This window comes from Anabrus simplex, chromosome 4 (assembly GCF_040414725.1).
Source record: "Anabrus simplex isolate iqAnaSimp1 chromosome 4, ASM4041472v1, whole genome shotgun sequence".
Lineage (NCBI taxonomy): Eukaryota > Metazoa > Arthropoda > Insecta > Orthoptera > Tettigoniidae > Anabrus > Anabrus simplex.
Window position 1 is genome coordinate 165793526 of NC_090268.1, and position 13599 is coordinate 165807124.

Below are 13599 nucleotides of genomic sequence, written 5' to 3' on the forward strand. Positions count from 1 at the left end.
GTTCAACTTTGAATTTTGGGCCATGTAATTGACCTGCTTCTTTACTGAATAGGCCTCAGTAGGTTGGGTATTATTACCCCGGTTCTTGTGTGACTGGAGGGCAGATTGAAGGTGGAGTTTGGTGTGGCCTTTGAATAGGCTTGAACTTTGAGAGCGGGTTTGCTCTTTCTTAAAAGTGGATTTTCTGTATGCCTCGAGGAGGCTTTACTGGGTAATTGGGAGCAAGTGTTCCTTGGTATGATTGGGGTTTTCTGCCCCTTTGTTGAACCTTGTACATAGGTAAAGTTGAGCTCATTGCTCAAGGTTTGTGAGTGTCGGGCTCGAAGCCCAAATATTGTAATGAACTAAAATTGTACTTTCTTAATTTGTGGATCTTCTACTTGGTACCTGTTATATTCCGTTATTTATTTATCTTGAAAAGAAAATATAACCTTTGTTAAAGTTTTAAATTAACTTTAATTTCGTAGTTGAGACCTATTCCACCCAGCACCTTCTTTCACCTCTGCTGTTCCACAGATACCTCGGAACAAGTGGTAGCAGAGCGTGGTTGAATGGGTCTTAATTTAGCCCCTTTTGACGGCTAAACATTGCTTTGCTTTCGAACTCTAACAATTTTCTCTGTTGCTGGACTTTTCTTTCTCATTTTTCAAAACTGTTAAGTTTTTGTCATCATGTCCGGCTCTCGCGAAGTCCTCCACCCCGGCTACTTGCGCAAGGAGGAATTAATCTATGAATTAACCATTAGAAATGTTCAATCTGGAGGCACGGTTGCGATAGACACTAATAAGCTAAAAGATTCCCTTGATTTGCCTATTACCATCCCGACTTTGGGAGAAAAAGAGATTGACGACGCTCTCTCCACGATCAATGATAATACTACTGAGCTAGCATCGGTAGTTAGTTTTTTGAAGTAAGTGATCCATCTCCTAATCAACTCAAAAGAGTACAGGCCAGGTTGTACCACTTGTATAACAGGGTATGTGATCTATTGTCTCTGAAGTTAAATGACGTTCAGGGTAAGGAAGCTAGTGTCCTTGCCGAAAACTTGTCCAAAATGTCTAGTAAAGTTAGTCAGTTGTTATCTGGATCTGCGATTCCCGAAGTCGACCAGCCTATGGTCGTAAATATCGTAAATGTGGAGGATTCCTCTAAAGAGGAAGGAAGTAGTACTGAGGCGTCTACCCAACGAACATCTGCCCCATTAGAAACTGAGTCCGATCGTCGCACGTCCATTCCACCCTTTGTATTAAATAGGGCACCTTCGGAATCTGCTTCTCCGCCACTTAGGCCCCTTTCTACTATGTCACCTAGTTTCAGCAGTTTACCCCATCCATTAGCTATGTTACTCAGAGGGATTTCTAAGTTTTCCGTTAACTCCACAAGCGACGTTATTTCATTCCTAAGATTTTTAGTTGAGTTCCAAGATCATGCCCTTGTTTTTTCTCTTTCTCCGTGTCAAATCCTTCAGATTATTTACCCGTATTCTATTGGTGTTCTATCGGACAAGATTGTTAGGGCAATAGCTGAACAGTCATCGATTGAAGACTTTCATGCATACCTTCTTGCAAATTTCATTCCAGCTCGAGCTAGGTCATCTCTAATTCAGAAGTATTATTATAGAGTGCAGCGACTTGATGAAAACCTGGCAGACTTCATACAAGACATCAAATTCTCTTCTAGGGTATTTGCCCTTCATTTTCCCGAAGATCAAATTGTTCAGGCCATAGTGGAAGGTATTTCTCCATCATACCGATCATACTTGTGTTTCGCGTCGCGTCCGCAAATTTTTGCCGAGTTAGAGGCTATGACTGTCGCAGCTGAAGGAGTTAGATACGCCGATACCTTGCGTATCGCGAGAGAACCCCCTCCATCCTCTAGTAGTTTTCGGCCTCCACCCCACCGAACCGTCACTGCCCGTAAATGTTATGCTTGTGGGTCGCGTGACCAACTTCGCAATACATGTCCATTGATTAAGTCTAGTGGGACAAGGAATGGAGCACGGTCATCTCAAGGTTGTTTTAAATGCGGCGCGTTTTCCCATATAGCCAAGAATTGCCCAAATTCGAATAGCACCCCCTCCTGCTCAACTTCTGGTGCAACTTCCACCAATGCCAATAATAACAAGTGACTAGTGGCTTCAGCTGGGTCGACCTTCTGAGGCTCAGCCCCAAGTAAAACTGCCGAATCCCCAAGGAAAACTCAGTTTTTGAATTCATCCTTTGATGGCCCTAAAGAATGTCTTAGGATTGCGGCAGATACCCCCGCACCTGTTCCTTTTCTCAAAATTGAATTAAATAATGAGCCTGTAACTGCTCTTTTAGATTCTGGCAGTGTTTGTTCTATTATTTCGGCTGAATGGTATTCGAAATTGAAATCTGTTTGTAAACTTCCTGACTATTGCTCGTCTTCGGTTCAATATGTTTTGGCTAATTCTTCTCCTTTAGAAATTTTAGGTTTTTTATATGCTAAAATTCAGATTTCTAAATTTACTTGGAAAGTTAAACTGTTTGTGGCTATGCACTTGTCCTGCCCCATTATATTGGGAGCAGACTTCATATCTCACACTGGTCTAGTGCTCGATCTTCAGAGCAAGTCGTGCACATTCAAATTTGCTTCTAATTGTAAAATCCCTTTACTTAAATGTAGTTCTGTGTCCTGTTCATCTGTTTCGCCTACCCAGGATGAGATGTTGTTAGATCTTAGACATCTACCTGAGGAGCAGGCTGATAGTATTCGTAAGTTGTGTCAGTCGTTTCCAGAGGTGTTCTCGGATACTCTTGGTGTTACTGACCTTATTGAATACAAGATTGAGGTTACGGATTCAATTCCTGTCCGTTTTCCACCTTATAGGCTATCTCCACCTAAAATGAAGGCATTGAAAGAAATCATAGATCAGATGCTGAAGGATGGTATTATTCGGCCCTCCAAGTCGGCGTATTCATCGCCTATTTTCCTTGTTCCGAAACCGCAAGGTGGCTTCAGGCCCATGATTGATTATAGGGGTCTCAATCGGAAGGTGGTGTTACAATCTGTGCCCCTTCCAGACCTTCATTCTTGTTTTTCATGGTTTCGTAAAGCGAAGTTCTTCACAATCTTAGACCTCAATCAGGCTTATAACCAGATACCGTTAGCAGAGGAATCCAAGCACCTGACAGCGTTTGCACGGATTGGAATTTGTATGAATATAACTGCGTGCCTTTCGGACTCCCCACGGGAGCAGCTGTGCTTACGAGACTGCTAGATAGGGTCTTCTCCGACATCAAATTTGAGTACTTGTACCACTATCTCGATGATGTCGTCGTATTTTCGGAGACCTTCGAAGAACATTTAGATCATCTGAAAGCGGTTCTTAGTCGCCTTCGTAAGGCTGGGTTAACAGTGAAGTTGTCCAAAGTCGCATTCGCTAAGCCTTCAATGTCATTTCTAGGCCATATTGTCTCGCCCGATGGTGTCGCAGTGGATCATTCCAGAACACAGGCCATCCGTGATTTCAAACCTCCCAAGGACATCAAAGGTATTGCCAGATTCATTGGTATGGTGAATTTCTTCAGGAAATTTATTCCAAATTTCGCCAATAGAGCGGCGCCCTTGAACCTTCTTCGTAGGAAAGGCGTCAAATTTGAGTGGGGACCTTCCCAACAAGCCGCTTTCGAAGACCTCAAATTAGCTCTCTGTAATGCCCCTGTCCTTGCTATGCCCGATTTCTCTAAGAAATTCATCGTCCAAACCGACGCGTCACCGTCGGCAGTGGCTGCGGTCCTTCTTCAAGAGACCGAACTAGGGAGGCGACCCATCGCCTATGCATCTAGGACTCTATCGGCTCAAGAAGCCAAATATTCCATCTATGAGCTCGAAGGTTTGGCAGTCTTATTTGCTTTAGAAAAGTTCCGGCTCTATCTGGAACATGTCAAATTCAACTTGGAGACCGATAACCAAGCCTTAAGTTGGGTCTTAGCTAGGCCGCGTCGTACTGGTCGTATAGCCCGGTGGGCCATCCGAATTTCTGCCTTCCAATTTGACGTTAGGCATATCAGAGGTACTGAAAATGTTGTGGCAGACGGACTAAGCCGTATGTTTTCCAATGATGCAGAGACCCACGAACTGGTCGATAGTCCTTCACCTCCCGAGTCCATACGACCCGAGGTTAATGCCATTTTAACTGATGCTCCCATGTTGTTTGGGGATCTTGAGAAATATCAACGTGAAGATCCGACGCTGGCCCCTATCATGGAAACACTTTCTTCTGGGGAACATGTTGTTCCTTATGTATTGAGGAATGGTGTTTTATGTTGCCCGTCAAGGCATGATCAGAAGATGAAAGTGGTAGTTCCAGCGGTTCTTGTACCAATGATCTTCAAGTACTACCATGAGACCCCATTGGAGGGGCATTTAGGCATCTTCAAAACTCGAGAAAAGATTCGTGAAATGTTCATCTGGAAGGGTATGGATGGAGAAATCCGTGAATTGGTAAAATCTTGTAAATCTTGGCTTAGTAAACCCACCATGTCCACTAAGCAAGGGCTTTTGTCTTCTCATCAAGCATCGCGCCCCATGGAACGACTCTATATCGACTACGTCGGACCCTTTCCCCAGTCAAAGGGGAATGCCAACAAGTTTATCCTTGTGTGTGTAGATGGCTTCACCCGATTTTCATGGTTATTTCCAACTAAACTGGCTACCGCCCAGTCCACCATCTCCTGTTTAAATTCTATCTTTGCTTCTTTTGGTCCTTGTCAATATATCGTGTCCGACAATGCTAAAGCCTTCACATCCAATCTCTTTCATAAATTCTGTTTTGATCTGTCCATATCTCATGTGACTACTTCTGCTTATTATCCTCAACCATCTCTAGCGGAAAGGGTCAATCGTAATCTGAGGTCGGCCCTTATTGCCTATCATCACGACGATCATTCTAGGTGGGATACGTCCTTGCATTGGTTAGCTTTTGCTTTGAAGTCGACGGTTCATGAATCTCATAAGTTTACTCCAGCTTCCTTGATGTTCAAGTTTATTCCAAACACGCCGCTCTCTAACCTTTGGTCTCTTAGTGATATTCTACCTGAGACAATAGATCCAGATAATATTAAAGATCTTTGGAAGAAGGCTAAAGCCAATCTTAAAGTGTCTCATGAAAAGGTTAGGGAAAGACATGATAGTGGACGGAGACCCACCCATTTGAAGGTAGGTGACCAGGTGATAGTCAAGAACTTTGTTCCCGCGGGCAAGCTTGCCCCCAGATTTCATGGGCCGTGTATTATTCTCGATTTCCTCACACCCGTTACCTTATTACTAAGCAATCCAGCCACCGAGAGGATCTTTAGGGTTCACCTGTCGCAGGTGAAACATGTGTAAGTTCCGCGCTAACTTAGCTGGTTTTTATTTTTGTTTTTTTACCTTTTGAAAGAAATCTGAAGGTTATATTTTGGGTTTCATGTTGAGGCCTTCTGCCCTTTGAATCATGTTCTTTGTATTTAAATATTCATTGTACAACCTCCCCCGACCAGTTAAACTGCTATCCTGTCCTCGCCATGGCCATTACCATGCTCCCGTCTCCTGCTCAAATACACCAGTGGCTAATTAAAATGAAATAAAAACCTCCACGCCGCTGGCCCATCAGCCTGACCACAAAGACTGTGCCCTAAAATCGTTATGGTCCAACAAAATTCTGCCGCCGAGATCTTAATGTTTCAGTGCCCCCGCAGCCATGCGGCGCCGTACCGCTACTGTAGTGGAGCAAGGGCCCGATCTACTCCAGTGAGGTCAACCAGTATACGGCGAGCCGGAGCCCTCCTCCCGGCCAAGGCTGATGTGCGGTGCACCACCTGCAAACTGCCCGCGGTCTGTAAACAATCGTCGCGTGTGCGGCGTGCTTCACCACCACTACCCCTCTCATAGTGCGAGAGAGCGGTATCTCAGGGTACTTGAGGGGTCCGAGCGGCCTCCTCTGGACACAAGCAGTAGCGGCTGGTCTGGCCGTCAAAGTAATAGGCAACTAATGTACTTATCCAGCTACATGGACATTCCATAACCACAATTACTACATTTTTGGATTCAACTGCAACATCTGGTGGACTTAGAAAATTTTTTTTCCTTTCAAGAATTAAAAGTTTTCCTTCTGAATTCAACTACTACAAGCATAAAGACATTTCATCAAAAGCTACTACAAAGAATTTTGAAACTGGATCAAACCAATTTAAGAAAACTTCGGATACGGAAAAATTTATGTCCTTTTTTGTGAATCCTTCTGCAATTAATTTCTATATCAACATCATAACTTGGACCTTGTTTAAAACAAAATTTGGTGTTCTTCTGTGTCATCCCTTGGAAGGAATTTTGGGGGGGGAGGTCTGTACCGGGCGGTACACCTCCACGCCGCTAATTCAAACATTGCGCCAATTGAAACTCCCCTACTGGAGAAAGCCTGAACTTCAACAACCATATTAATTCTAAGGTTTCTCAGAAGATGTCGCTATTGTAAATTTTGAAGAGTTCTGAACTGTGTCTTTTTCGATTTATATTTGTTTGCTCTGTAGTAAGAAGTGTGAACATTCTCTTCTTAAGAACTACAATTGTGCACCCTAGTGCGAAGTGAAGGAACTTTTTTTGAAGAAATTTTGTATTCATAAGTTTGTTCTTTGTTACATTTCTTTCAGTCATTGTTTGGGTTGGCAATGTTAATCCTTTCTTTCCGCCAGTTTTGAAAGTAGCCAATCCCAAATTTCTTAAATTAATGTTCGGCCAATTGGGGCTTTCTTCCCCAACCTGCTCTGTAACTGTGTTCTGTAACCAATAAACTGCTGTGGGTGTGTCCTATCATTCATGAAACGTCTCGAATTTTCCGCGAGGGTATATAAATTGCTGCTTTTCTGGTCTCCTCGCCACTTCAGTAACATCTTTCCTAGTGTGATTATGTAGCAGGGGGCGGGAAGCGCCTCTTTCTTCGGACAGCAGCTCATCCACCAGGTAATGGCCGTTTAATAACTTTATTTGTTGCTAGCTCAGCAGTTTAACCCTCGGGGCAGGTTTGAAACCTTTCTAATGTAACCTATCTTTAAAATGTAATTGACATTTGGTAAATTTTGGCTCTTTAACTATAAATTGGGATAGAGAGTACCAAACCCTCTCGAGCTCCCACTCATATTGTTCTGAGGTGACTATGTTTTCATTTCCGTTTTTCCTCCCTTCGTAATGTAAATAAGTTTTCTTATCGTGTCACCTCCGTAGTATGGGATTAGCCCTTGCGTAAGCGGCTTAGTGCCAAGTAGGTTTTAAAAGTGTATTAGGAGTGCAAGCTACGCCTCCATTCAACTTTGAATTTTGGGCCATGTAATTGATCTGCTTCTTTACTGAATAGGCCTCAGTAGGTTGGGTATTATTACCCCGGTTCTTGTGTGACTGGAGGGCAGATTGAAGGTGGAGTTTGGTGTGGCCTTTGAATAGGCTTGAACTTTGAGAGCGGGTTTGCTCTTTCTTAAAAGTGGATTTTCTGTATGCCTCGAGGAGGCTTTACTGGGTAATTGGGAGCAAGTGTTCCTTGGCATGATTGGAGTTTTCTGCCCCTTTGTTGAACCTTGTACATAGGTAAAGTTGAGCTCATTGCTCAAGGTTCGTGAGTGTCGGGCTCGAAGCCCAAATTTTGTAATGAACTAAAATTGTGCTTTCTTAATTTGTGGATCTGCTACTTGGTACCTGTTATATTCCGTTATTTATTTATCTTGAAAAGAAAATATAACCTTTGTTAAAGTTTTAAATTAACTTTAATTTCGTAGTTGAGACCTATTCCATCCAGCACCTTCTTTCACCTCTGCTGTTCCACAGATACCTCGGAACAAAGATAAAACTAACATCCTCGCAGAATACTTTAAAGAGTTACTTAATCGTGAGGATCCTGTGGAACATTTAGAATTTGACCGTAACCCAAAAAATAAAACTCCATTACAAAAGATTATACCACCAGTTTACAACGAAGTGGAAACAGCAATTAATGCACTTAAAAACTACAAAGCAGCAGGAGAGAATCAAATAGTAGTAGAAATATGGAAGAATGCTAATGATCAGACTATCCAAAACCTACATAAGTACATCATTGATATTTGGATCACGGAGAAGCTTTCCGAGGAATGGAATACAGTGATAATCCACCCACTGCATAAGAAAGGTGATCGCTCCAATCCAAATAATTATCGGGGGATATCCTTGCTTGATATTACATACAAGATTTTATCCAAGATTATATACACAAGAATCCAAGAACAACTCGACCAAGAACTTGGAGAATATCAGGGAGGATTTCGACCAGGTAGAAGCTGTCCAGATTAAATCATTAGTTTAAAATGGATAATGAAGCACCAAAGAGTTCGAAGTAAGGGTCTAGTCATCAAATTTGTAGATTTAAAAAAAGCATATGACAGTATTCATCGTGACTCATTATTAAAAAGCCTTAAAGAACTTGGATTACACCAAAAACTTGTTAACCTCATTAGTATGACTTTTAAAAATACGAAGGCAAAAGTTAAATTTAGAGGTGAATTATCAGAATCATTCACTATAAGAACTGGACTTCGACAAGGAGGGACTTTCACCATTGTTATTTAATTGTGTATTGGAGAAGGTTATGCGTGAATGGAACAAGAAATGCCAATCAAGATCGGTAGAAGTATTAAACTCAACTGCCTTGCTTTTGCGGACGATTTACATTACTTGCAAATACAATAGAAGAGGCTAAATTTCAAATTGAACAACTAGAAATTATAGCAAAAAGAAATGGGATTACAAATTTCATTTGAAAAAACAGAAATGATACCAACTTTTAAAGTTGATTTACCAGTTATTCAACTGAGCAGTAATAAAGAGATTAAAATTGATCAGAAATTCAAATATCTTGGGGAAATAATAACATGGAACACAAATGAAAAAGAAGCAATAGAACACAGAACAACTAAATTTAAACAAGCATAAAGACTTACCTGACCAACCTATAAAAAAAAAAATCTCTTTCGATAAACGCTAAGCTGAAACACTATAATTCCATAGTTAAACCAGAGGCAACGTATGCTAGTGAAACATTATTCAAATTAAATGTAAAATCTACAACAGACAAATTACAGAAAACTGATAGAAGAATTCTTAGAACAATTAATAAAAAACACCAAGTTGATGGATAGTGGAGATTGTTGCCTAACAACATTGTCTATCGTGAATGTGAATCAATAATATCTACAATGCGTAAAAGAAGAATTTCCTTTTTCTGTCACATCAAGATTACCAGAAACCAGGATATTGAAACAACTATTTGATTACTAAAAAAAAAAAAATCAATAATAATTGGTTCAAAGAAGTTCAGGATGATTTGGAAGAATTGGGTATAACTTAGCAACAAATCAAAGACAGAAAAGAGAAGAGGATTTTGAAGAACAAAAGCATAAGTCTCAAACTAAAAACAGTTGAACGGAAACAATATACTATATCGGACACACAAAAGGCTTCCAGGTCGGAGAGGATGAGAAAGTTTTGGGAGAAGAAAAAGAAGAAATTCAAATGTATTGATTTAAGTCCTCCAATGTGGGCGTAAAATATGTAAATAATAATGATTTACCAGACAATATTTGCCACTCTAACTGTTTACTAACTGTTTACTTTTTGCAGATGATTTGAAACTTCACAAATACATTAGCGACCACCACGACCAAGACGAGTTGCAAATGGACATTACATTAATAATGTCATTTCTTGATGTGAAATTAATAATTTGTCTTTGAATGTTAGTAAATGTAAATACATGACATTTACCAGGAGGAAGGAATTTGAAGTCTCAGCCTATCATATACGGGGGGGGGGAAATTGGATAGGGTTTTAACGTTTAAGGATCTTGGTATAATTTTTGACGGTAAGCTAACGTTCAACAATCATATCAATACAATAACAAAGAATGATAACCGAATGCTAGGATTTTTGATAAGAACATCGAGACCATTTACTCAGCCCTCTGTACTGAATAAATTATATATTACCTTGGTACGGAGCATACTGGAATATTCTGTAATAATCTGGAGCCCATATACAAAACAACAAGTGAATGCTATTGAAATTGTACAAAACAAATTCCTACATTACCTTTATTTCAAAACTTTTAATACTTTTTGCCCTTTCGGCACATCAACCTAGTTATTAAGTAATATTTTTCAATTTACTTCATTGAAAACCAGATGGTCCCTAATTTCTATACAAATACTAAGAAAAATTGTAATAGGATGATTTGATTCCTTGGACCTGTTAAAGACGCATTTCATTCCATGTTCTGCAGACAAGATCACGTCAGCACCAATTATTTCACGTTCAAACGTCAAGAACATTGCATCAGTCAAATTCACCTTTCGTAAAAATGACAACGCTTTATAACGCTGTAACAAAAGAAGTCGATATATTCACCAAATCGGATAAAGAATTCAGTAAGAAACTAGAAGCCTGCCTTTACAATTTGTAAATTTTTGATAATTCCTTCTTTCTGGTATTCTTCATATTTCCCAGTGTACTCATTCATGTTTTAAGTTTCTTTGTTTTTGCATTGTCTTTTGCTTTGTATTACCGTGTGATTTCTTAGTGAATTTTTCATTTATTATCAACTGTAAATGGTATCATATATAATGTTAATTTTGTTCTATTTTGTTTTTCGTTCATTTTTAACTTTGTTTTTGTTAAACTTTAACTTCATATATACAGATTGTTACTGAATGTCAAGAAGGTACTTAATTGGGTGTAAAACCTGTGTACTTTCAGATAAATAAATAAATAAATAAATAAATAAATAAATAAATAAATAAATAAATAAATAAATAAACTCTGCTAATAGGCCGTCCTCTCTTGGAGCTCTGTTATTGCGCATGAGGTTGATCGCCTACTTCACCTCATTCCTTGTCACTTCAGGAACTGGCACATGCTCATTGTCACTAGATGAGTGGCCAACTGCCACCTGATCAGGTATGCTTGCCTCCACTCCTTGGTGTGCAGGAGCTCCTTGAAATATTCAGCCCATCGCGACAAAATTTTCTCCTCTCCAGCCAAAAGACTCCTCTTGTCCTTCCGGTATGATGTTCTGAGCTTGAACTCATTCTTGATTTCTCTTGCTCCCTGGAACATGGTGTAAACCTTCTTCTTATTATACAGCCTTGAGCTGCTCCTTCTCTCACTGTATTTTTTTCCTTTGCAACACTCTCTTTGCTTGTACCCTTGCCACATGGTAATCTTCTTTTGTTGACCTTGTTGGTTTTTGTAAGTTCTTGTCCCTTGCTTTGATCCTCCTTTGGATGGCCTTTCACATTCCACATTGAACCGCTTATATCTTATGCATGGTTCTTGGAACCCTACAGATTCTGTCACTGTGTTCGTGATAGCGTCTGGATCTTCTATGGTGCCTTCTTGTCTCTCTCTCTCTCTCTTCCCTTTTGTTGTTGTTGTTGTTATTGCTCTTGTTGTTGTGGTTCTTCTCCCCAAGGCTCCTTTTCTTTCTTTACTTTCCTTATTACTAAAGCTTGAGATACCTCTACAGCAGCTGCTGTTCTTTTACAACTTTACTGACATCTGTCAGTGGACCTCCATTTTCCCTTTGAGCCTCAAAATATTCCCATAAGTAGAGGCATGGTTTTTCGCATTAACGATAAACGTGACAAACAATATTTTCCAGCAATTTTGATTTATCTTAATGAATCATATGATTCTGATTAAGAAATGAGTCATTTTGCTTTCACAAATTACAGTGAATTAAAGCGATAAGGCCAGTTTAAAGCAAAATTTACTTATTTTGCAATAAGGATGAAAATGAAGCAAAATTCATGGAAAATAACAAACTTCAAATTTATTCCAATATCATGTGTGTGAAGGAAACCAGAATACAGAATAAGGATTTCTCAATTCGACAGAACTACATATTCATTTTAATATTGTAGGAAATAGCCATATAGGGTGAAGGGGTAATTTGTTATGTAATCTTGATTAGGGGAATAATGAATGATTATCAATATTGTTTCTCTTTATATTTCAATCATCCATATAAATAATTCACAAATCACACAAACGAAACTTTTTACGAATAATTTTAGAAAAATGATTACAGCAAAATTCAAGCGATGGATCAAGACCTATTTTTCAAAATTATGCAAAAACTTGTTTCATTTTCATGAATCAAACATAAATTAATGCGAGAAAATCATGCCTGTACCCATAAGGCACACACCATATAGTGAGCTTGACCAAGAATAATCAAGCCATATCTCCCCTTTTCGCTTGTCTTTTTTTTTTAGGTGAATGAATTCTTCGTTGCCCTTCGTTTAGTGGCACTTTTAACTGGTTACAACATATTTTCATTCAATAAAAAACGAGAATTAAGTCAAAAATATGCTATACTAGGGTTTACACAATACTAAAATTTACACTACACTAAAATGGTATGCACAATCTTGGTAACAATACACTTCTCAATACAAACACAATTGCAATAAATATGTTTAACTGATTTTAAAAGGGCAGATAATGATGTTATCACTCAAAACCAGCGACTGTGAGCTACATTATACTAGTTGGCAACGGGGAAGTCGGACCGGCCACCCCAAGGAGCTTTGAAACAGAGAGAGTAGGGAAAGGGAGAGCATACGACTACCCAGGGTTGGCTTAAATGATGGCCATTTTTTAAAACACAGTTTATGCCCTCATTGGAGCACTTTAATCGGTCATATACATTAAAGTCTAATAGTATTAAATAGAGTCAGCTTTTCAGCTTCTTCGTTCTGTTGGGCCTGGCTGCCCTTTTGTTGTCAGAAATGGTGTACTTCCTTTGTTCAAATGTTGTGAGTTTGAATCCGAAGTGTTTATTCCTTAGAATTCTCTTCTCTTCTGAGAGCCATTTATTGGTTGCCATAGTAATTGCCATCTGAAAGTACCACACTGCGAGCTGTCAGACACACAGATTGCTTTAATAGATCTGTAGTACTGTACATATTGCACCTCATGTGAAACTCTTCACTGCCCTTCCTCCTCACTCCATGATTGGCTTTTTAAATTTTTTATGAAATAAGTGCTATTTATTCGGGGCGTCGACCTAAGAAGATCTTTTTCCCCTACTTTGCACCATATGTTGTGAATGTGCGTGTGTTTGGAAATGGCGGAAGTGTAAAGTGTTGAATGTGAGGAAAGGAACATTAACGACGACACAAACACCCAGTCCCCAGGCCAGGGATATTAATCATTTACAATTAAAAACCCCTGACCCGGCCAGGAATCGAACTCGGGGCCACCGGGTGACATTCTCAAATCCATACGAAGAACATGTATTATTGGCCATCGAGAATTCATGATACCTTCAATAGGTGGACCATCAGCATCAATGGAGAGTAAACGTCTGGTATGAGATGGTTGTCCTTATTATGTGAATGGTAATCAAAACAGCAGGCAATATGCCACCTTCATACAAACTATTCTTCCTGGTCTTCTAGAGAAGATACCTCTAAGGAACAGAATGTTAATGCAGTACCAACAAGATGGATGTCCAGCACATAATGCCATGTATGCACATCATGTTCTAGAACAAAACATCCTGGTAGGTGTATT

At 39.7% G+C, this 13599-nt stretch overlaps 1 protein-coding gene across 1 annotated transcript in view; it reads left to right on the forward strand.

Moving 5' to 3' along the window:
* Nucleotides 1-13599, forward strand: part of LOC136872537 (peroxiredoxin-6) — a 53806-nt gene that overhangs the window by 22512 nt on the left and 17695 nt on the right. The gene's annotated exons all lie outside the window — the stretch shown is intronic.